The sequence below is a fragment of the Meleagris gallopavo genome, chromosome 2, assembly GCF_905368555.1.
Source record: "Meleagris gallopavo chromosome 2, MGAL_WU_HG_1.1, whole genome shotgun sequence".
Taxonomy (NCBI): Eukaryota; Metazoa; Chordata; class Aves; order Galliformes; family Phasianidae; genus Meleagris; species Meleagris gallopavo.
The window spans coordinates 11,100,891-11,123,389 of NC_139405.1; the positions used below are offsets into that span (position 1 = coordinate 11,100,891).

Sequence of the window (22,499 nt, forward strand, 5' to 3'; positions counted from 1 at the left end):
ACTTTCTTTTTGTTTGGTGAATCACCACGAATTACACTGTGGCATATAGCTTAGCCCTGCATTAGGCACTGTGCAAATGAGAAGCACCAGGAGGTGGAATGTATTCCCAAATAATAAACAATATAAGGGAGAGCACACAGCAGTTTCTCTTCAAAAGGTGCAGGTTCTCCCTTACACTTTTGGTGAATCAGAAGGCTGGCATGAGCACAGAGCCTCTTAGTTACCCCACTAACCCCAGCTTCCTCTGACTAGGGGAATCTCACTAACTCTGAACTCAGGAGGCAATGTGCTGAGATTTAAAAATGTTCAGCCTCAGGTTTACCTGGACTGGTGTTTCTTACATGCAGGTCACTGGGCTAAACCACAATTGTTCTCATGTGATATATGAGACAGGGACTACTTATACTGTCTCCTCTCCAGTGGCAGAACTATCTAAGAAAACATGATGTTATAGCCAAGGATAACTTAAGGAACACACACACATACACACAAACCAAAAAAACTAATGCTTAGTCAAGCATTTCAACATCAGGATTCCAGAGTTCTGCCTTATCACAATGATATACATATCCTAAGATACCTATCTTTCAGTGCCACTCTTGTGGTCTTCTGGGTAATAAGTCAGTTGGAGGCTTTCTCAGGCACAGGATCATGAGATGACAGAATTTTCAATCTTGGGGAAAGCAAGGAAGGTAGTCAGCATAACTGTACTTTGGATGGAAATCTGCCCTTTGAAGGGCAATTTCAGCCTACTGAGGTCAGGGGGTGTTAGCTGACAGCTGGCTGAACATGAGCGAGCAATGTGACCAGGTGGCCACCTGCAGAACTAGGGAAGTGATCATCTCCCTGAACTTGGCACTGGCAAGACTACACTTTGATTACTGTGTTCTGCTTCAAGGCACCTCACTACAAGAAAGATATTCAGTTGCTGGAACACGTTCAGAGAAGAGCAATGAAGCTAGTGAAGGAACTAGAAAACAAGATATATGAGGCTGAGTGGCTGAAGGAACTGGGGTTGTTTAGTGGGGAGATCTCTACTCATTGATCTCTACCTGCCTGAAAAGTGGTTGCAGTGAGTAAGGTGTCAGTCTATTTTCTCAGGTGACAAGTGAAAGTGTGCAAGGAAATGGTTTCAAGTTGTGCCAAGACACGTTTAAACTGGGTATCAGGAATAATTCCTTCATTAAGAGGGTGGTCAAGAATTGGAATGTGCTATCCAGGTCAGTTGTGCAGTTTCCATTCCTGGAAGTATTCAAGAGATGCGTGCATGTGGAACCAAGTTTAGTGATTTGACTTAGGTCAGGCTGATGTTTTGACTTGATGATCTTGAAGTTCTTTTCCAACATAAATGATTATATGACTCTATGACTCTATCTGTTAAGTTAATCACCCTCTTATTTAATTGAAAATAGCTCCATGAAAATTTGTCCATTTTAAAGACTATAAAAAGAAAAAAATGAAACACTTCATTCATAACTTCATAGCCTGTGTTTACCCTACATGCAGACACTCTTATGTGAACACCCATACAACATGTTGCACTCACACTGCCAAGAGCAACACTATGAGGAGATGCTCTCACAGATAAAATGTAATGGAAACTTCTTAATGCTGTGCCCTCTACATGCCAGTACACTAGCAGAACAATCTCTTCCCAGCACTAACTAAAGCAGATTCGGCTTTGGGCTCACAAAGCTATATTGCTCTTGAGAACACTCAAATCAGAATGGAGGTCCCAACAAGAGCTCTATTGCTAAATTCAGAAATGATCACAGACATACAGTATCAGGCTCACCAAAGTGCTACATCAGGAGGTATCCAAAATATTAGAGATAGGGTGAGGAAAACAAAACCTTATTCTGTTTTGTTTGCATGGTTCTAGCTGACATCATATCCACAGTTTTACCATTCTTCTGACAAATAATTCAGAACAGCTGCTTCTTTTATGTAATATTCTTCATTTCTACTCTTTTTTTCCATTAACTTTTGCTACTGTTTGTTTCATATTCCTCTGTGCTATTGCTGGTATACATCCAATGATCAATCATAAAAAAAAACCTCATAATTTTCAAATTCATTTCTCTGGAATTGACCCAGCAGTAGATTTTGAATTTGAGTTGAAGGTAGCTTTTTAAACCCTATTTGCTTCTAACACAACCCCCTTGAGATTGTCCAAAGATAGGAATGAATTGTTTTGCAATGTAAATTAAAACCTAAATTAGTCAGTTTCACACAGCCTGAGATACAACACAACACCACTACAGTTGCTGGTCAGGATGCCGCTGAACACTTGTTTTGGAATCCAGCATACTGCCAATCAGCAATGTTGAAACTAACAAAGATAAAACTCACATTTTTCATGACAAAGAATTTTCCTATCCACTGGTGCTCAGCTGAGTCCTACTGCTCAGACATTGTAAAGTTTGACCCATTTAGGAGAAGACAACAGTTCACACAGTATTTGTTCTGCAAAGCAAACCTCCAAATGAAAACCACAGGTATGTCAAATTTTAGTAGACTACATTTCAAAGATACGTACAAACATTGTGGCTTCTATTACTTCACCCTGCCACATTATCTCATTTTAGAAAGGAAAACATTAGTCCTCTGGTGTTTATTTGCTCTTAAAGATACTGAAAATAGAGATCTAAAAAAAAAAAAAGAATTGTCCTCCGTACACCGTGAAAACTGTCGTGATTGCATTATGTTGACTATTATCATTATCAGCGCCTTATTAGGTTACCAGGAGTGTTGAAGAATATGATCACATATCACTTTCTATTTGTTTAAAGCCTTTTTTCCCTTTTAATTCCCAACCTCCCCTCACCCCCACACACTTATTTTCTAATGCTGATTTATGCGTATATGCACTGAAGCACAGAGAGTAAAACGGGTTGTTGTCCATCCAGCGGCAGAAGCAACAGAGGTGAAAAGAAAATTAAGTCCTCTGGTTACTTCATGGCCACAAAACAACACCAGCACCCTGTCCCAGATTTACTTAAGGCCTACTTGCAGCCATAAAGCCACTTGTATTCCTTCTAACCGCTCTGAGGTGAGGTTTTCTGTCCAAATCAACATTTTGATTTTGAAGTTCTGAAATATCTGTCCTGACATGTGGATGACAAGGAGCTGAAATAACTTGATAAGCATTTGGAGGGCAAATTGAAACCAAAAACTGTGACAATCCATGGGTGGTTAAAACATCTTTATTACTTTATTTGGTGAGCCTATTGATGCTTGGGGACACTAAAGCTGCCTGAATGCTTTCCTCTATTTGAGAAGCTGGTTTGACAGAAAATGACTTTAGGCAATTTTGATGAGAAGCTTAGGTCTTCCTTATATTTTGTCTTTTTTTTTTTTTCTGTGCATACACATGCACACCCTCTGGCTTGTACACAAGAGTCCTCCAACCTTGCCAGTCTCCTTTTTACATTTACATTCTTTCATCCAAATGCCATGGATTCTTCTTACTAAAGATAATCACTGCTAACATTGTAAGTCACCTTGCCTGATCAGGTCACATGGCTCATCCTGCGTCTCTAATTCAAATCAATCTCTGAACTTATATTTTTACTTTTACAGCAGATGTGCAGTGTTGAATTTGTCAGCCATGAATGCATTTTGGATTTTTTTTATTATCTGAATCAAGAACTCAGTTTTCTTTCAACTTTTTTTCTAAAATAATCATGAAAGGAATGAAGCTTTGTGGGTATTGTTCAGAAATTGATTCTTATGCCATATTTCTAACATTACCTTTGAATGCTCTCCTGACTGATATTAGTTACATGGCACAGGAATTTTTTTTTCTTCATCTGGAGGAAACAAATCTTTTTTATTGGAATTTCCATGATAGCATTTAATGCTATAAGAGAATTTTAAAGGTCTTGCTATGGTCAGATATGAAAAAATAATAGCAAGAACAAAGAAGGGGAAATTAAAGCCAAATCTGTTAAAACAAGAAGCACACATTTTAGCGATTAAATTAATAACTACTTTAACATTTTACTGAAGAAAACAGTAGATTTTCTATCTTCAGGTTTCTTCAAGATTGTTTTCCCAGAAGATTTCCTCCTGCAATGAGTGTGTTTCTGGGTCTCAGTAGGAAGACTTGGACAAAATCCCACTGCTTTTATTAAGTGGAAGTCAAACTAGATCCCCCGTTCCCATTAGTAAAGTATGTCTCTCTTAACCAGGGCTTACAGTGCTGTGGCTAGAGAAGAACTTTTCCTGTGTTCTTTGGGCACCAGCACCATTCTGCAGAAGGGCAGGAGAGAGGAGGAAAAGTTGCATGTCAAAGAATCACTGAATGGTTTGCATTAGAAGAGACCTTAAAGATTATCCTGTTCCAACACCCCTCCCACTAGATCAAGTTGCTCAAAGCCCCATCAGCCTGGCCTTGAACACATCCAGTGACTGGGCATCCACAGCTTCTCTCCCTCTGAATAAAGAACTTCTCCCTAATATCTAACCTAAAACTGCCCTTTTAGTTTTAAACAATTTCCTCTTGTTCTGTCACTATCAAACCTTGTAAAAAGTCAGTTAAGATTCCTTTAAATACTGCACCATGGGCAGCCATGCCTTCAGACTCAGAACTGGAGCTTCAGAGAAGCAGGAAAGACTGTGTAAGTGGATAAACTGAGCTTTTTTCTCCACTACAGCCCTATGCCCATGACACCAGATATGTGAATGGGAATAGAGATGCAGAACTGATGAACGGGATCTGGATAGAGATATCAAGCAGGTGACACACCATAGGAGCTGAGGGGACAGTGGTCTGGGACAATATATAAAATGAAAAGAAGACCAGTTTGAAAACTCAGCGTTGCAGAAGGGAGAAAGGACAGAGATTATGACTCCTGAGTCTGGGAACCCTTGTGCTGATTGAGGTTTTTCAGACAGATCCTCATCAGCATCTAACTTCATCATGTAAACACGAGGACTATCATAGACTGCCTGGGCCTGTATTTTCAGTGTGCTGGATTAGCCTCAGCCAGCAGCCTGACTCCTACCCCTCCTCAGCCTTCTCACTCCCCCTTCTCAGCAGGACAGGGAGAGAAAACAAGATGAAAAAGTTCATGAGTGGAGTGTCATGCTTTAACAGCCTGATTGATCTTGTCCTGTTTTACACTGCCTTACCTCTCTAGACCCTTAAATATCAGTCCTTCAAGAAAATCTGGACCAGAAGTTAAGAGTCTGCTCGTTTCCCTTCCTTCTTCAAAGTATGAGGAAACTGGAAAGTGTAAGACCACCAAACTGCAGACTGACAGATATGAGATCCAGTCTCCATACTTTAAGCTTGCTGGACATGAGCTCTGAAATAACTTTAGTAAGTGTCCTCTAATGCCTTATCGTAACCAGTCTCCTTGGGTTTAGTTCCAAACAGGCCTGGGCTCTTTATATGGTATCTTAACTGACTAATGTCTGCATCAGAATAGGCAGTTAATCTTGACTAAAATCAAGAGATTTGCATTAGTACCAACAAGATCTAAATCAAGTAATATCGGCAGAACCCATGCCACAGGAAAATGCAGAGAAATTGAGAGGCTCTCTGCACAAGTGATAAAATTACATAAAAAATTCTGTTCCTTTAACTCATTTCTCACACTGAAAATATTATTGACATAGATTATTTCTTTTTTTTCTTTTTCTAGAAACCCAGATATCCAATTTCTTGTTATAATTTGTCAAACATTAGATTACATTGAATTTGTAGGTTCCTGGAAGTTGATGACTGCCACCAGTGATGAAAAACAGTAAATTCTGTAATTATAGACAATTCATAAATGAAATGCTACAACTAGGAGATGCTTAAAAATTAATGTTGATCTTAACTAACTTTCAGTAGGAAATAATGATTCATAAAAGGTTTTAAGAAAAATGAATGTGTGCAGGGTTTTTAGGTTTTTGTTTAGGTAAAAGATGGTGAAAATATTTGGAGAAAAATGTAAGATGTACATTCTTATCAATCTACTGATTGAAGATCTGATTACACCAAAGAAGCAACTAAAATAAGACAGTAGACATAGAAGAGTGGTTTTAATTTGTTTTGCTATAATATAAATAGAGTAGACAGCAGCACTGCAGAAGAACTCAGTGTTTAACCAGCCTGTTACTGTGTCAGAGGACAGCTTTAAATCCAAATGAAGGGTAGAAGAACTATGATTTTTCCTCAGAATTAGATAAAATATCTCCCTATATCATCCCATCTGAAAAAGGTAGACTATGAAAAACAATTATAAAGATTTTTGCAGATTAAATTCAAAGCAGCTTTTTAACAGAACAATTAGTATTATAATTAAATTATTCATGTAGCTTCCATTGCCAACATTATGAGTAAGATTGCAAATGACTCTATGTGACCCAGGCTGTACTCTTTTACGGACAATTCAGACCTTAACTGTTGGTAAGCTAAGTGCCAATTCAGCCTTTGCACATACTTACCCACCTCCACTCTGTCCTACACAACCAACACTCTTTGTAAGGGAACAGAAGGGAAGACAGCAAGGAGTAGGCAAACAGAGCTCTATTAATTTTTTAAATTAATTTTCCAAAACCTGAGTTCTTTTTACAAATCATCTCAGAGGGTATATCCAAGATAGACTTCCTGAGAGAAAACCAAAATAATAAATCACCAATGCTGAAATTTTCCAAGACCCCACAACTGGCAAATTTCAACTGAAATTTATGACTCATGGAAGTAAATGATTAAGACAGTATTTGTAGACAGACTTTTGTTTCCCCTTTAGGAAAATAAGTATACACACACACACACACACACAGAGCGTTTTGTTTCAGTTCACATATTTCCCTATCTCCTTGTCTTGCTTGTCTTATTTTAAAGGCTTGGCATCCAAAGGTTGTCATGCTGCTTCTTAATAATTTTGACATCTGGTCAGGTCATTTTTCAGAATTAAATGACGCACAGCTTTGATGGTTGTTTTTGTTTGGTTGTGGTTTTTTGTTTGTTTGGTTGGTTGTTTGGTTTGTTTTTTTTGTTTTGTTTTGGTTTTGTTTTGCTTTTCATTTTTTGTCCTAGATAAACTAGTGCTGAAGCTTTTCTATTACACAGGGAATTTTCATACTAAGCTCACCTCTATTCCTCTTTAAGTAAACCACAGTACAACCAGGAACCATCACAGTTTACAATATCACCCATGTCAATAAAATACTTTTGCTCTCAAGAAGCTTAGAAACTGACTAAAAGAAAAATCATACAGTTCTGCATGACTTTTGATTTATGTCTTTTACTAATATACCTATGCAGACATTTATAGGTCATTTGGTAAACTGACATCTCAGGACAAAAACCATCCCCTGTCTAGTAGGCACAGACGCAAACACAACAAGCACCCCTTTTAAACTCAGTTTCTTCTTAGCACTCGAGCCATCTTGAATCTCACAATAAAACTCAGTTCATTAGAAGTAGCATTATAGTCATTCAGCTCTAGATGATATAGTCATGCTTCTCTGATAACACAATATTTTCAAGATACAGTGAATGACAGATTTATTTATAATCCTAAGAGGTTCCAAAAGGAATGTTAAGGACATACTTTAATTTGATTCACATTAGTATTTTTGTACAGGGAGCAGTTCAGGACCCTCCAAAGTGCTGCCACTAAAACCTATTAGTATCCTTGCAGTGTAAGCTGCCATTCACTAGGGGAAAACATCTGTGATCTATTCTTGTAAAATTACTATTTATTTGCAATGCTGTAGATACTTTTCTTTCTGTGCCATTTTTATGCTAATGCTGAAGGCAGAGAGAACAAACTCTGCACTGCTCAGTTTCTCCCCACTGAAGACCGTCCTTCATTTCAGCTGAGAAGAGGACAGCAGCAAGGGAGGGAAGGCAGCTGGGTCTTCTTCAGCATGAGATTATATGCCCCAGGGCACTACCGTGCCCTGACCTTCTAACACAGGGTCACATTGCTGTGTGACAGCCAGGGCAGTTCAGAGACACTGGGCATCTTGACAACACATTTATGAATAGACCAGCTTGTTGCACTTGAAAAAGAAAACCTTTTAAAAGGAAAGGAGAACCTCTCTGTTTCTTGGGTTTGATCTATTTCTAAAAGGGAAACGTAGCATATTAGAAGAGTATGCAAATCCCAGTTTTCTTTTTTAAATGTTAATTAACAGTCAGTGTAACTCACACCATTTATTTGCACCGTGTGACGTTATGTAAAAATCCTTTTCAGTTAATTTATTGTTTGTTACTGATCTCTAGTGCCCTTCAGACACTCTTGAAAATAATTATTTGGGGCTCTATTAAAGTATTTTAATGAATAAAACCCCTGTAGTACTAGTTGATGGCCACCAGTAATATTTTAAACAGGAACAGGCTTGGGGCATTGGGTTTTGCTATTTTTAACATTATTGGAAGTATCTGGAACAAAACTATTAATGAACAAACTTTTTAAAGCTCTCTTAATCTTGGAAGTCAAAAGAAAACTCCATACACTACTTTGTATAGGCACTGTTTTGAAAGGCTCTTGCCTGTTTGCTAGGTTAAATTACAGAAAGCTAGATAAGTAGAACCAGACACAAGAGTTCATCTTTCTACTACTGCAGTGTGTTTTTGAAATCCTTACCACCTGAGATCTCACTGCTCTTGCTGTAAAACAAAGTGATGTTGCTTATATTTTACAGTGTAAATGATATTGCTCTTAGCCTGACTTTCTTTTGACCATGGAAACTTTGATTCCACGAAATTCCTCAATAGAGCTGCACTAATTTGGATTAAGCTGGAGCTCGAGATGAGAGCAGACTGACTATTCCTGTTGGGACACCCATCTAGGAGAAATGGTGTGGGGGAAGAAATAAAGTAAAAAAAAAAAAGAGAAAAGAGAAAAACCACCTTATTTTGGATTCAATTAATGCATTCTCAAAATGGAAAGAATCAATTTGAAAGGAGGCGCTTTAAAACTGGAATTAGAATATCCACACTCCTTATTATGAGGCATTTCTCAAAAACCATTAATGAGAAATAGTTTCTCATAGTGGCAAAGCTTAGCAAAGGTCTGTGGGAAAAGTCAGTCATACAAATCAAAAGTCAGAAATTCTAAATGATCAATAATGCAGCAGCCAGTTTTAGCCTGCTATTTCTTCTTCATCTCTAAATCTGCTCATTTACTGCTGCAAACCATTCTCACTGCATGCTCCTAATAGCAGAAGATCACAGAGTTAATATTACTAGTATAAATTACATTGCAAAACTTCCACTTCACAGTATGTTAGCCATACTCCTTCAGCCACCTCCACCTTCTCTGCTTTCTCTCCTCCCCAATAGTTTGTGCCCATAACAACAGGCAGCTTGAAAATAATATTAAATAGCAGGTGTAGATACACTCAAATTTCAAAACTAGAAGTTTTTGTGAACCTGAATGTTTCTGAACTGCATTCTAGATCAGTATTTTAAAAATGGATGCAAACATATTTCATTATGGCAGGAACAAATAAAATTATTCAAGAGAACATGATTTATTTGCTCTTATTTTCTAGGAAAGAAATAAAAGTATATTTTATTTAACTAAAATGTCTTTGAACTGTTATGTTTACTCATAAAGTCAGTACCTTCTTTGTTAACCTACTGTTTACAAAAAACTTATGTACACATGTACTTAGCAATGATGAACCTAGTCACGTTCTTTTTCTGTGTTGGAAGAAACTGGCATATTCTTAAGAAAGTGTATTAGTAGTGGAGTACCAAACATCTTCATATTGTGATTAATTCTCCATTTTACATCTTAAATATTTTTATCCTGTATTTGTTTAGTCCTATCTCAAGTTAGGTTTGTGAGTGGGTGCTTCAGACCAAATATAAGCCCATATGCTTCACTCTAGTGCAAGAGCACTCTTCTCAGTACAAATCCCCTCCTACTGCCTCTTTTCCATCAACTTCTCAGTGCCTTAGCCTCTCGTGAACTAGACTCCATCAGTAAGTCATTTCACACCCTTCTTCAAGAAGGCTCAGGCTCTGTCACCTTATATATGTGAAACAGCAACAAGATGCCTCCTCCAGATGCTCTCTGAGCTGTCTCACGAGCTAGTCTCCCTATCTCTGGCAATCTCATAAAATGACTTAGATCCTTTTTTATCTCTTTGTTCCCTTTTACCCTCTTTTCTCTTCCTGCTCTTTTTCACCTGATAATGAGTTTGATGGGGTAATGCTCACGAGTCCAGTTGTGTACAAGGCCTTCCCAGAAAAAGTGGTAGAAGACCATATATCACAACGACTCCATTGCAGTGGCGGGCAATCAATGAAAGCACGATAATATCAATAAAATGTGTAGGAAGGTTACGATGTTCATTATTCCTGGGCTGCATCATTGATAAGATGTCAGTGACAAACCACTAGGAGTTACCACAAAGCTGTGACACATTTTCTAAAACTGAGATGCCCAGCTGTTTATCAGTTAAAACCAAAATAAAACAAAAATCAGGCAGACCTCATGGGCACTTGGGAGGGGCTGGTTAAGGAATTAGGTAATTTAGGATTAGCGCTAATCAGTGTTAACACTGCAAACTGTTACAACTCCTGTAAAAGAAGGGCTCATTATGGGCAGAAGTGACAATGAAGGAATTTCCTGCAGCCACGCTTCCAAGACAAAGTGCTTGCATCTAGAAAAATGGAGGGAAGGGCTGCAGAGAGTGTGCTAAAAATATCTGACCATGTTTTCTATATTGAAAAGGGGCTGCTGAATAGAAAACCCTGCAGCATAAGATTTAGTCCTGATGTGCATTTTATGTTGTAGGATTCCAAAATGCAACCTTGCTTCCTTTCTGAAAGACTTCCAGGTTCACCGTAAACAAACCAATTTGCCTATGTACTAAAAAATGCTAAAAGATACAAAATTTCTATGTATAACCAGAGCCAACTTCTGAATTTTCCAGTTGTGAATGGAGAAAGCGTAATTATCATGTGACAATTAAAAAAGGAATGTGACAGCATGTGAATTTGACATCTCTGTCTGTATTCCATGACGATGTCTCTTCTGCTTTGGCACAGTTGACTTTTGATTCAATTTCTGCAAAATTCGGTCTGAAAATACTCTTTTTAACAATCTCCCTGTCTGTGCCATGACGCTCACCCAGCTTCTAAGAAGCAGAGAGACACTTCAACTGTCTCTGTCATGTAGCCATTTTTGGGCTATGCCACATGCACAGAATAAAATAAGATTTTGCAATTTGGCCTGCCTCCCTATTTCAACATTATTTCATCCTCCTTATATACATGTGAATTATGTAGCAGCCTTTAGAAGGTAGCTGAGAGCAAAAACAAATTAGAAAGAAGCTTCCTGAGTCAGGCAGGAAGGAGAGGGTGGCGGGGAGCAAGAGATAGGCTAATGGAGTTGAGAAAAATAAGTGAAGGGCACCAACCACTGCCCTTACTCTTGGTTCTGTGCGAGAACCAAAATGGATGGGAATAAATGACATGACACTGTAATAAGTACTAAGGAGCCTTCTTCTACACGAAGTCATCCAAACTCTATTCCAAGTCCTGTAGTGTACCCTCAATTCAGTTTTACCCACAGTCTATTAGCAGCATTTTGCAGGCTCAAAACAATATTCCAAGATCACTCTTGTGATACCAGTGTTGTCTGTACTACCAGAATATCTTTGACAGTCATTCGGTGGAAGCACAGCTACCAGCAGGTTATGAAACTCCAGAAGGATCCAGTATTTCAAGGATGAACATTCCCAAATAGCAGCATAAGATCTAGGCAGACAAAGAGGCATTTACAGGGCGGGGGGGGGGGGGGGGGGGGGGGAGAAGTCTATGCATTAAAGTGAACCTTGTTTTTCAACACATTTTTTTGTATGGAAAGTTCTCTATGCCATATTAGAAAGACACATTGGGTGACTGAAAGCAAAGGAAACCTGAGAAATACCAACTGACAGCAGTATGCTCAAAAAGCTTTCTTTAAAAGGAAGCTCATAAAATATGTAGCCCAGCTGTTCTTTACTTTCTAATCAGGCTTTCTGATATAATGAAAGTTTATCCAGCATGACACTTTTACATTCATGTCATGCTTCTGGTAAGAAAACAGAAAAAAAGCAAATAATGGGAAAAGAAGATCAACTTAATCCATTTAAGCTTCACTGTGCAGGTGAACTGACGAAATGATATTGAACTAAAATCTGTCAAATTTTAGCCTCTTCAAAAAATATCTTTTAAATAGCAAATATTTATTGAAGATTGCCCCGTATTATTGATGCTGCTAATTAGCTAATGAATCACTCTAGTTGTGCTGCTACTTCTGAAACTTCTATTCCCTTACAGTATAAATAATCATCCTATTGTCCCCATTCATGTGATTATATTTCACGTGTCCTATATTACACATTATGCAGGACTTTCTCCTATAAGAATCAGAAAATGCCTATCAGTCCACAGGACAGACGGTTGTCCTGCTAGCAATAGGTTTGCACAGCATACCAAAGTTTGTCATATACATATGAACATCACCTCACTGACAGCTACCATGAGATATTCAGGGCAATTAGAACGGTGTTATTAGTGGTAATCAAGGATTGACATCACCTCCTGTTCATCCCATATTATTTAATATAAAAAGAATCTGAATTAGATCTATGTTCAGAGTTTGGATTCACATTAAGCTGTGGAAGCAACTATTAATTGAAGATTCTCATTTGGGTACGTTAAAAAAATAAAAAAGAAGAGGCATTTGGGTAGCTGTTCTCACTTATAATGAGAACATATTTTACTCCTAAGGTCAGAAGTGCAATGTGTTCTCTCTTAAGTTACAAAAGTAATGATGTATCAAGTCACCTGAGAGATACAGAGATGAGGGGGAAAAAATGAAGAGCAACGCAGAGAGACACCTATAGGCTTTCTGCTGACTTGCGACAGTCTATTATTGTGCAGCCATTACTAAAATGCCAGGCTGCTAAATAATGTGAAAAATGAAACCACATACTAGAAAGAATTATTTATTGTTTTGGATTGGGAAACAAAAGTTCTTTTGTAGATCAGGCATTTAAAATAACTGTTTTGATATCCAGGGAGTCTCAAGCAATGAGACAGCTTGTCAGTGCTTCCCTTATAGAACACTCATTCCTTAAAAAAACATCACATTTATTGTCAGTTAAAGGGAAAAACGTTTAAATCAACTTGTCTATTTTCGAAATGAAGATCACCAAAAATCAAAACAAAACAAAACATAACATTTTAATAATATCCAACGTCTATTTATGCTTCTTTCTTCACATTTCTTTCTAGAAAAGAAGCACTGTGCATTCCAGAAAAATCCATAAAAAGCACCATGCTACTTTAAGCCTAGTTTACTAATTAGACAATTTTGTCGACTCACAGGCTAGGCAAAGTAGATATGCTAATTTTAAGTTGGAAAGCCATCAGCAGTGTCATTTCCCATTGCTTTCTGGGTAGCGCACCAAAGAGCTGAAAAAGTCTCATGTCTTTTTAGCTCTCATATAGAGCACTCATATAGAACACTCAGATTGTGGTTGTACTTCCACACTCAGAGGCCAAGGAATATGCAGAAATGTGTCTGATTTCACCCCAAAGTGCACAAGTAACCCAAGTCGCATGCTCATTTACAGTTGCAGCAGATCAGACTCCAAAAGAAATTCTTTGCACCTTACTCCATGACATCGATGAGGCTATTTGCAGAGTAAGGGTATGGGCAAATGAGCGAATTTCTGTTGGGTGAACTGCTTTGTCAGCTAAAATGCGTAGAGAAAGGATCAGCATGGGGTTGCTGATGCACTCCGACCTAGTTTAGTCTAAGCAAATTGGTCGAGTGCCCATCTTATATCAAAATATTTTCTGCAGTGACTCACTCACTTATTTAGAAATAGAGTATCTGCTGTTTAATTCATTGACACTGGTGTTCAGACCAGCACTGTCAAAGTCAGTAGGGTTACACAAGTATGAGAAGGGAATTGGGCCAGCAGTGTTTCTGAACTAAAGTGATGGCTAAGACAAAATGAATACAGAAACCTGCATAAAAGCTTGCTCAAGAAAATATTTAAAGAAGCTCTCTGATCTGCCGCCTATCAAGTGGCTTCCACCAGAGAGGCACCAGTTGAACTACTTGTCTTACCATAGGTCAAATCTGTCTCTAAAGGCCAAGTTTGACAGGCTGGCTGCTAGTGCCAAGCCAAGGAATGGAAGGCTGCAGGGCTTTCTCTGCTTCTTGTAGACTGATGACCTTTCTGAAACTTAATACCAAATACAACGTATTGATGTTTGGGAATTGCTCACTATAATTGTATGCTGCAAATTTGTACAAACTTTATACAGTAACTATTCTACTTGCCAAATATGCTATATTATATTTTGTTAAGATCTACACAGTATGAGATAAAGCACAGCACTGTGATGATTAACAAGTGAAGTCCTAACATCTGGTGATTACATGATTTCTTTTTCTCTGGAAAAATCTGCAATCTGCTCCTTATCTGAGTCCCAAGAAAGAAGCAGCAGTGGTTCCAGGAGCATCCCTGTGAAGCTACAGTTCCTGTGGAAGTCCCAAGACAGCTGGCAGCACCGAGTCTCCTGCTGTTTAATCCCCATCTTGCCAGTGCCTCCCCTTCAGTTTCATCCAGCATACTGACTCTAAACATTTGTTGTTGTTGTCATTGTTGTTTTTAAAATGCACAAACAAAAAAGGATCTAAAGAAATTACTTAAAAGCATGGATACAAAAGCAGTACAAAGAGAGATCCTTAAGTAGTAGGTGAAGATGAGGCTCTGAAATCCTTTTTTATTGTCATCTAAGATTTACTGAAACCTCCAGCTAATAAAACATTTCACAGATGACATTTTAGTGAATATGGTATTATTATAATTACACATAACCTCTACTTATGAAATACCAGAATTTCTAGTTTGAGCTACTCTGAACATTTAAGACATTGTGAGAAGGGGAAGAAAATGTCTGATTATTTCTACTTATCTACATCCTTTTATTTTGTCACATAAGAAAAATTTCTTTGTACTATACAGTTATTTGTTAGTTTATTGTGGAGTCCAAATGTCTTCTTTGCATATAATCTAACCTAACCAGATAGGCAAAATAGCCACTCTAGAAAATTAGTATCAATTGAATTAGTAATATCAGCAACATAAAGACATGAGCTAACGTATATCTGTATCAAGCAACAAAGTACTATGTACAGTGCATTCTGCTATCTTTGAGTCGATAAATTCACACGATAGTAAGGTGCTATGAAAGAGTTTGAAAATAGTGTAGCCATCTTTGAGTGGACGTGCATTTGAGGCTATAAATCTTTTGATCAACCCAAAACCAATTAGATCAAATGGACTTAAGCAGGGCTGGTTTATTGAGACACTGTACAAAGCTGCATAGAGCTCCCCGCTACTACTGGTTCTGAGCTATTCTCTGTGTCCTACATTGTAGTGTCCAAAACCTCATTTCTTGCTGTTCATGAATTTTGAAGAAGGAATAGTCTAGGAATAGCGCAAAACTCAAACAAGAAGAAGCCTGTCCCACCTGAGGATTAATATCTATTGCTAATCAGATCTCTGTTGGGTCTTATACAGCTATAATTGTGATCTTCTCATCCTCCTACATGAGATTATATATGCTTCTGCCAAATTAATCGCTCCTAAGACAGAGTGACCTCTCGTCCCCAGTGAGGTGTCAGTGCTAGCAAGGATGGTTGGCAGAAGGAAAGGGGGCATTGCCATTTGCACAAAGGTAATTGTAAAAGTATTTTCTACATTAGGCTTTTTATCACAGTCATGTTCCAGTCTGGGAGAATAAATGCAAGTCAAAGTTTTGGAACAGCCATCAGAAGAGAAATTGTGCTTTTGGCTCTGCAGCATCTTTGTAAGCTTAACATACAGTGAGGAAATAATTTTGCATCTGCAGTAAGTAGTCTCTACAGCTATGGAATTCAGAAATTTTCCCTGCTGAATTTACACAAAGGATCTTACTCAGTTTAGCCTTTAATAGGAACAGTTTTCCTGAGTTGGCGTTTCCTGATATGAATTTGCAAATGCTACTTTCTAACATCATCATGAAAAGAACCCATCCCAAAAACTCTCAAGCAGTATAATTCTATCGCCCATGCACATGTTTATCCAGTAGTCATTTACAAATACAATATCATGGGTCCCAGGTCCACTCCGGCACAGAAAATACTGTCTGGTTTTTTTTTTTTCAATTTCATTTTTCTTGTTTGTTCCTAATAAATAAGGAAGTCAAAGAAGAATTAAAGTGCAAACCAGTACAAAAATAGCCTCATGGTAAACAAGTGAGCTTGAACAATATAAATGATAATCCATCTTACAAGAGTTTTGTTTGTTCAGCTCCTCAAAACAATGTCTGAGAAGGGATATGAACTGTTCCCTATAAAAACATCGGGGCATGTAAACATGAAGTGAGAGAAAAGTTACATAAGTAACAAGTAAAATACTGGCACAAGGACAAATGAACGTAAGTGAGCCATGAATTAAATATAACTAGAAATTAGGATAAGTAGAAGTACTTCTTTCAGGTTGATTTATAAAAATTAAAATAAATTAAAAAAAAAATGTTTTCTAGTTGCTCTGTTTAACCTGAAAAGAAGTATGCCTCTTGCCAAAGTAAATGTGAACGAAAGCACAAATATGAGTACATCTTGGTGTGTATCCCATATCGTTAACCACAGAACTATAAAGGTTTACTTCATCCTACTTGTAAAAAGAAAATGAATATTCTTGTACCTTCTAATTTCTTTAGAATTGATTCTAGATTCTTTGGGTCAAGCTCTTACTGACCTTCCCATAAGGGAAAAGGGTGAGTGTCGGGAGAAAAAGAACGGACTCTGGCACTTTATAAAAGTGATAACAGAGACAGTTTATTGGAAAAAAATACAACTCTTAAATAATATAAAGCATACTTTTGATTGGATGCAGGTGTGAATCATGTGCAACGCCTCCCTAATCGATTGGTTAGTATATGGATGGCACGAGGCAACCACACACCTAAATTTCTACTCTGATTCGTTGGCAATAAGGAACTTTTTACCTCACCCTAAATTGTAACTTCTTGCTCTTTTGCTAATACAGCTCTTGTTGTGCTTATGCATCTCCCTATTCTTGCTGACTCTGTCAAGGACAGTGACAGATTATTGTCAGTAAAACACACACCACAGCATGTAGGCCTTAGCTTAGGCTCACGTAGTCATGTCCTCCACCAACAAAGTATATCTCTGTAGGTGAGTATAAAGCCTACCCCTGGACTCTCGCACCATAAAATTCCACTCTGACCATGGACTTCGCCAAAGCTGAGATCATTTTTTTCCTCTAGGAGGAAAATACTGAATTCATAGAACATCCCGAGTCAGAAGTAACCCACAAGGATTATCAAAGCCAACTCCAGGCTCCACACAGCACCACTCAAATCCAAACTCTACGTCTGAGGGCACTGTCCAAATGCTCCTTGAGTTCTGGCAGCTCAGGGCCATGCCCACTGCCCTCTGGTGCAGAAATTCTCCCTTATCCCCACATACCCATCTCCTGACGTAGCTCCATGCCGTTCCCTCGAACCCTGTTGCTGTCACCAGAGAGCAGAGCTCAGCCTCCTCTGCTCTGGGCTGAGCAAGCCCAGGGCCCTCAGCTGCTCCTAATCCATCTTGCCCTCTGGGCTCTTCACCATCTTCATAGCCCTGCTTTGAACACTCTCTAACAATTTTTCATCCTTCTTATGTTGCAGCACCCAGACTGTACCCAATGCAGATGAGTGCGCACAGCACAGAGCAGAGGGGACAGCCCCTTCCCTCGCCTGGTGGCAGCATTGGGCCTGTTGGCCCTTTGGGCTGCCAGGGGACTCTGCTGGCTCACATTCATCTTGCTGCCACTCAGAGCCCCCAGATCCCTTTCCATGAGGCTGCTCTCCAGCCTCTCGTTCCCCAGTATGTACATAGAGCCAGGGCTGTCCCAACCCAGGTGAAGAATCCAGCATGCGCTCTTCTTCAAGCAGATGCTGACCATCCACAAATTTGTCAAGATCCTGGTGCCAGGTCTCTCTACCCTCGGGGGAGTCATCATTCCTCCCAATTTAGAATCACACACAAATTTACTTAATATTATTATTTCTATATATTTATTGGAGTTATTGATGAAAACATTAAAGAGAACTGCTTCAAAAACGGAGTCCTGCAGAATCCTACTCGTGGCAACTAGGGCAACTGTTAGGTCATAGCCTCCCCTTGCCCAACACAGCCATGTTTTAGTTGTCATGGGACATTCTTAGGGTCAGGCTGCCATGACTTAATCATGTCATGAACCACCTCCTGGATTCCCACTACAAATACTGGGGCCCTGCTAACAGAATACCAATTGCTAACTGACTTGCATCTTGGTGGCAGACTTTTGGCACAAGAAGCAATTGAGGTAGAATCTCCCCTCCCGGGGTAGAAGCTTTTGTGGAGGAGGATGGATCTTCCTCCACCAAAGAAGCTTAGGCTTCTGAGGAGCAGCACTGAACCCAAGCCAAAGGATGCTGATCCACCTGAAGGTGATGTTGAACCCACGGAGGTGGATCTACCTCCACAGGAAGAACCAATGGAGGTGGATTCAACTTCATCAGGGCTGGGCAAGCACTGTAACATCATGCTTGCCTGGAAACGTTGCCACATCCATTGGCAGTGTACTAGATGCTTTCTATTTCCATCTCAACGTTGAAATGTCATCATCTGCCAGAGAGACTCTGTATCAGCTGCTGCTCCCTATCACTCTTCCTTCCCATTCTCATCCTTCCCAAGACCCCTCAACCTCTTCTTTCCTGAGTTCTGAGGAAAAGTGAACAACTTGGATAGACACTGGAGTCCTCTGAGCTGCTGTGCTGGGACAACAGGAGGAGTTCAGCAAATGGCCCCGAGCTTCCTGTAGCCTCCAGGAGAGCTCTGAGAAAGAAAGCAGGATTAGGACTGGTGTCCTCTGAGCTGCTGGGATGGGACAACAAGCCTCAAGCTCCCTGCAGTATCCTGGTGAGCACTGAGAAAGAGGGCAGGACAGGGACTGGTGTCTGCTGTGTCGTTGTGTGGAAAGCCTCTGTCCCTGCAGCCTCCAGAAGGTGTCAGAGAAGCTACAGAGGCTGCTGTTCCTGTGGAGAAGACAATGACTTTCGTTTGGACAGAATAAAGGGCTGAAGTTCAACAGGAAAGTCCATTCCAGTTGCTCCATATAGACTTTTTTTCCAAGACAGGACAATAAACATCTCAAAGGGACAATACAAAATAATAATAATAAGGTAAAAACAGTAAGTGCCTCTCCATTTTTGGTACTTCAGAATCTGCCCCGAGACTTTGTGCTCTCCTGCTTTTCCCAGCGCAGAACACCTTTGCCCTTTGGAGTGAGGTCCCTGCCCAGGGTCTTAGGGATAGGGACAAGCCTAGGCACAGCCTTTGCTCAGCACTGGGCACTGGAGGCAAAGGGAGCATGGAGGCAGTAGAGGTGCCACTGCCTCTGGCTGCAGGGCAGTACTGAAGGGTAGAAAAAGGCCTCAGCAACATCTGCACCAACTGCCAGGTGCCCATTGAAAAATTAAAATAGCAAAAATTTCACCTTGACATACAAAAGAAGTTTTAGAGACGTTGTGCACCACGAAGGCAGGCCAAGTTCTCATTTCCCCTACTATGAAGTATGTTTCCTTAACAGCTAGAGTAATCACCTTTCTTGACAAATTTTTCTTAAATTTGTCTCTTTATTACCCACCTATTTGTAAACTGTCATAAATGGTTTTTAACAATGACTGAGTTCTTCAAATTTTTAAAATTATTCACAAACTTGTCCAAGAAATAACTCTTGTTCAGCAGACTGTTTGTAAAATGTATATTTATCTGGAACTGAAAATTCATGCTATGCAGCTAATTGGCCTTCACAGAGGGCTTAAGCAGGCCTGAAGGGTGCCTAGGGCTTGTGCCAGCTCTCAGCACTGGGATTCATTTCCCCAAATTGAATTTACATTTCTAAATTCCGTGGACTATTTCATCTGGAATTCAAATCTCCCTCTATACATTGCTCTCTCTCCTCCAACTTCCTATCAGCATCTCAGCACAATATTTGTTTGTTTTGATCACTTCTCTCCTAGAATAATAAATACACTCTCACTCCCTCACTGTGGTAAAGCGTACTTAAAAATGTGTCTTTAATTCAGTTCAGAATGAAGAGAGCCAGCAAAAAGAGTATAAAGAAAATGTGCTTTCCACTTAGATTTCTTGTCAGATATTAATTTTCAGTTTTACTCCAGTAAACTCAATTTTCTTCATAAAACTTTTAGGTTGAAATTTTTATTTCTGCATGCACTGTACGTTGTTTAATTGTACAATATTTAGACCTCTCAAATGCAAAGAGATTTAGCCAGTATCGTATATGACTATGATTCTTCCAATATCAATTTCATTTATGGATAATACCACATTAGGTTACAATAAAAATGTAAGGTAGATAATTTATTTAAAAAACGAAGGGAACCTGTTTGTTTCTGTAACATCACTGATCACTCACTGCCTTCAGATAAAAACTGTAACTTTTTAATGCTAAGGGACAATATATGTCCTGTAAGAATGATTTTTGACATCTCTCAGTCGCCATTCTCATCAATACTTAGAAAATTAATTTGTCAATATCTTTTCAGGAAAATGTAAAAACTTTTAATTGACAAAGCCTTGCTAAGACTATTTCGGTCATAATATTTTTGAAGAGTCCTGGATGGTCTTTGGAAAATCTATCATCCTCTGAACATCCTATTTCTTCAGTGTACTACCAATGTTATTAAAATTTGAGTGACAATATTGGAAGAGATTTTCACTCAACTGGACATTAGACAAACTTCAGACTGACATTTAGAAGTATCCACTCTCAGCTATGAGAACAAGCATTATTAAGAACAAAAGAACAATCAGAGGTTCTGTTGGCCACAAACGTATGAAACTACTGTAGCAAAAGCTATTAAGGATTTCATTTAAAAAACAAACAAACAACTAACACATCTGAATTCTGCATAATTATGTAGACTAGGATCAGGCAAATTTATAAAACTGTAGGTAATATCAACTTTTCAGCAATGAATCTATATGCCAAGAAGTAGTGCGCTGCTTACGGATACCTTACTTTTCAAGACAAACTTGATGAATAGCAAATCTTTTAAGTCCTGCCTCGCATTAAATATCTGCTCTTAATAGTGGCACTTTAAGGGATGAGCCACAACTAGAAATTTAAATCACCTGAGCAAAGCAATTACTGAGAAAGGGTATGCCATGTAGAGAGCATCTGGACTCTACCTCATTTTATTTCTGGAGCTGACGAGAGCTGCAATCTGTTACTTAGTTAAACCCAGCAGATTAATGACTTAACAAATTAGAGATGCTGTATACTGCATTAAAGTCACAACCAAGTTATTTGGATCCCTTACCTATTAAATCAAATCTATAACTTAGCAAACCATATCACTTGCAAAAAGCATTCCCTGATCAACCATGCTGGGATGCTAATCAATATCATTAGTCTAGCCAAGGACTTCACTGTACTAAGGTCACACAGAATAGCTAAGACACTGCAAACAGTTATGAGTGGACGAATTGCTTTGGTGTAAATATACCCTCTGTATAAACACCCTTGTACTCCATTTGTTATCAGAATGTACTATTCCTAGGGGTATGTGAAGAAATATATGAAACTTTCACCGGTGACAGCTTAGAACATTATAATACAGACTATGAATCTTAAGCAATCATTGGTTTGAAACCCAATTTCACTGTACAGCATTATGAGTTATCAGAGAAAAGTATCAGAACTTGCCATGAGGTTTCAGAATTAATCTTGAGTTATCAGAACACAGCATCATGAGTAGTCAGAGAAGGTAAAACACTTTACAGGTTAAGGTCTCTTCCATATAGTGCAATGAGTCTGCTGAGATGAACCCTTGTATGCCCTACACCTACTCATACAAGGGACGTGGAATTCACTTGAATATAATGAGGACATTTCCACAAATTTCACCTGGAAAAATAGGATTCCTGTCAAAGGAAAGGCAATAAGATTGCAAAACTATTCATTTGTAAATAAAAATCCAGATAGAAGCCAGCCCTCCAAGGCTGTTTATGCTGTGAACATACACTATTTCCCCACGAAGCTGTGGTGATGCCCTCAAAGCCATTGTTCTCTCTGTGGTCACTTTGTTGTACTACAGCTGCTGTGGTGTGGGTCTGTGCAATTACTGAGCTGACCCAGAGCTTTACAAGTACTAACAAGCCTGTCTGTGCGAACAAACAGTATCACTACCCATTTTAGGATGTCCAAGAGAGCTGAGGAACAGGAACACATTACCAATTTCAGTGGCTATGGTTCTAACAGCTTACAGCTAACGAACCCAGCTGCCTCACAGCATCCTGTGAACTCCCACACAACTTCACCTGAGGCACGCAGGTCAGGACCACATACATTATATAGGAAAACAAACACAGTGCTAAGAGAGACAGATACATACAAAACATGAATTG

At 39.0% G+C, this 22,499-nt stretch overlaps 1 long non-coding RNA gene and 1 pseudogene across 9 annotated transcripts in view; one reads left to right on the plus strand and one right to left on the minus strand.

Annotated features, from left to right (window-relative positions):
- The window catches only part of LOC146544864 (uncharacterized), an 88,984-nt pseudogene extending 70,044 nt beyond the window's left edge, over positions 1-18,940 (plus strand).
- LOC116216293 (uncharacterized) overlaps positions 1-22,499 on the minus strand; it is a 190,084-nt gene that overhangs the window by 116,792 nt on the left and 50,793 nt on the right. The gene's annotated exons all lie outside the window — the stretch shown is intronic.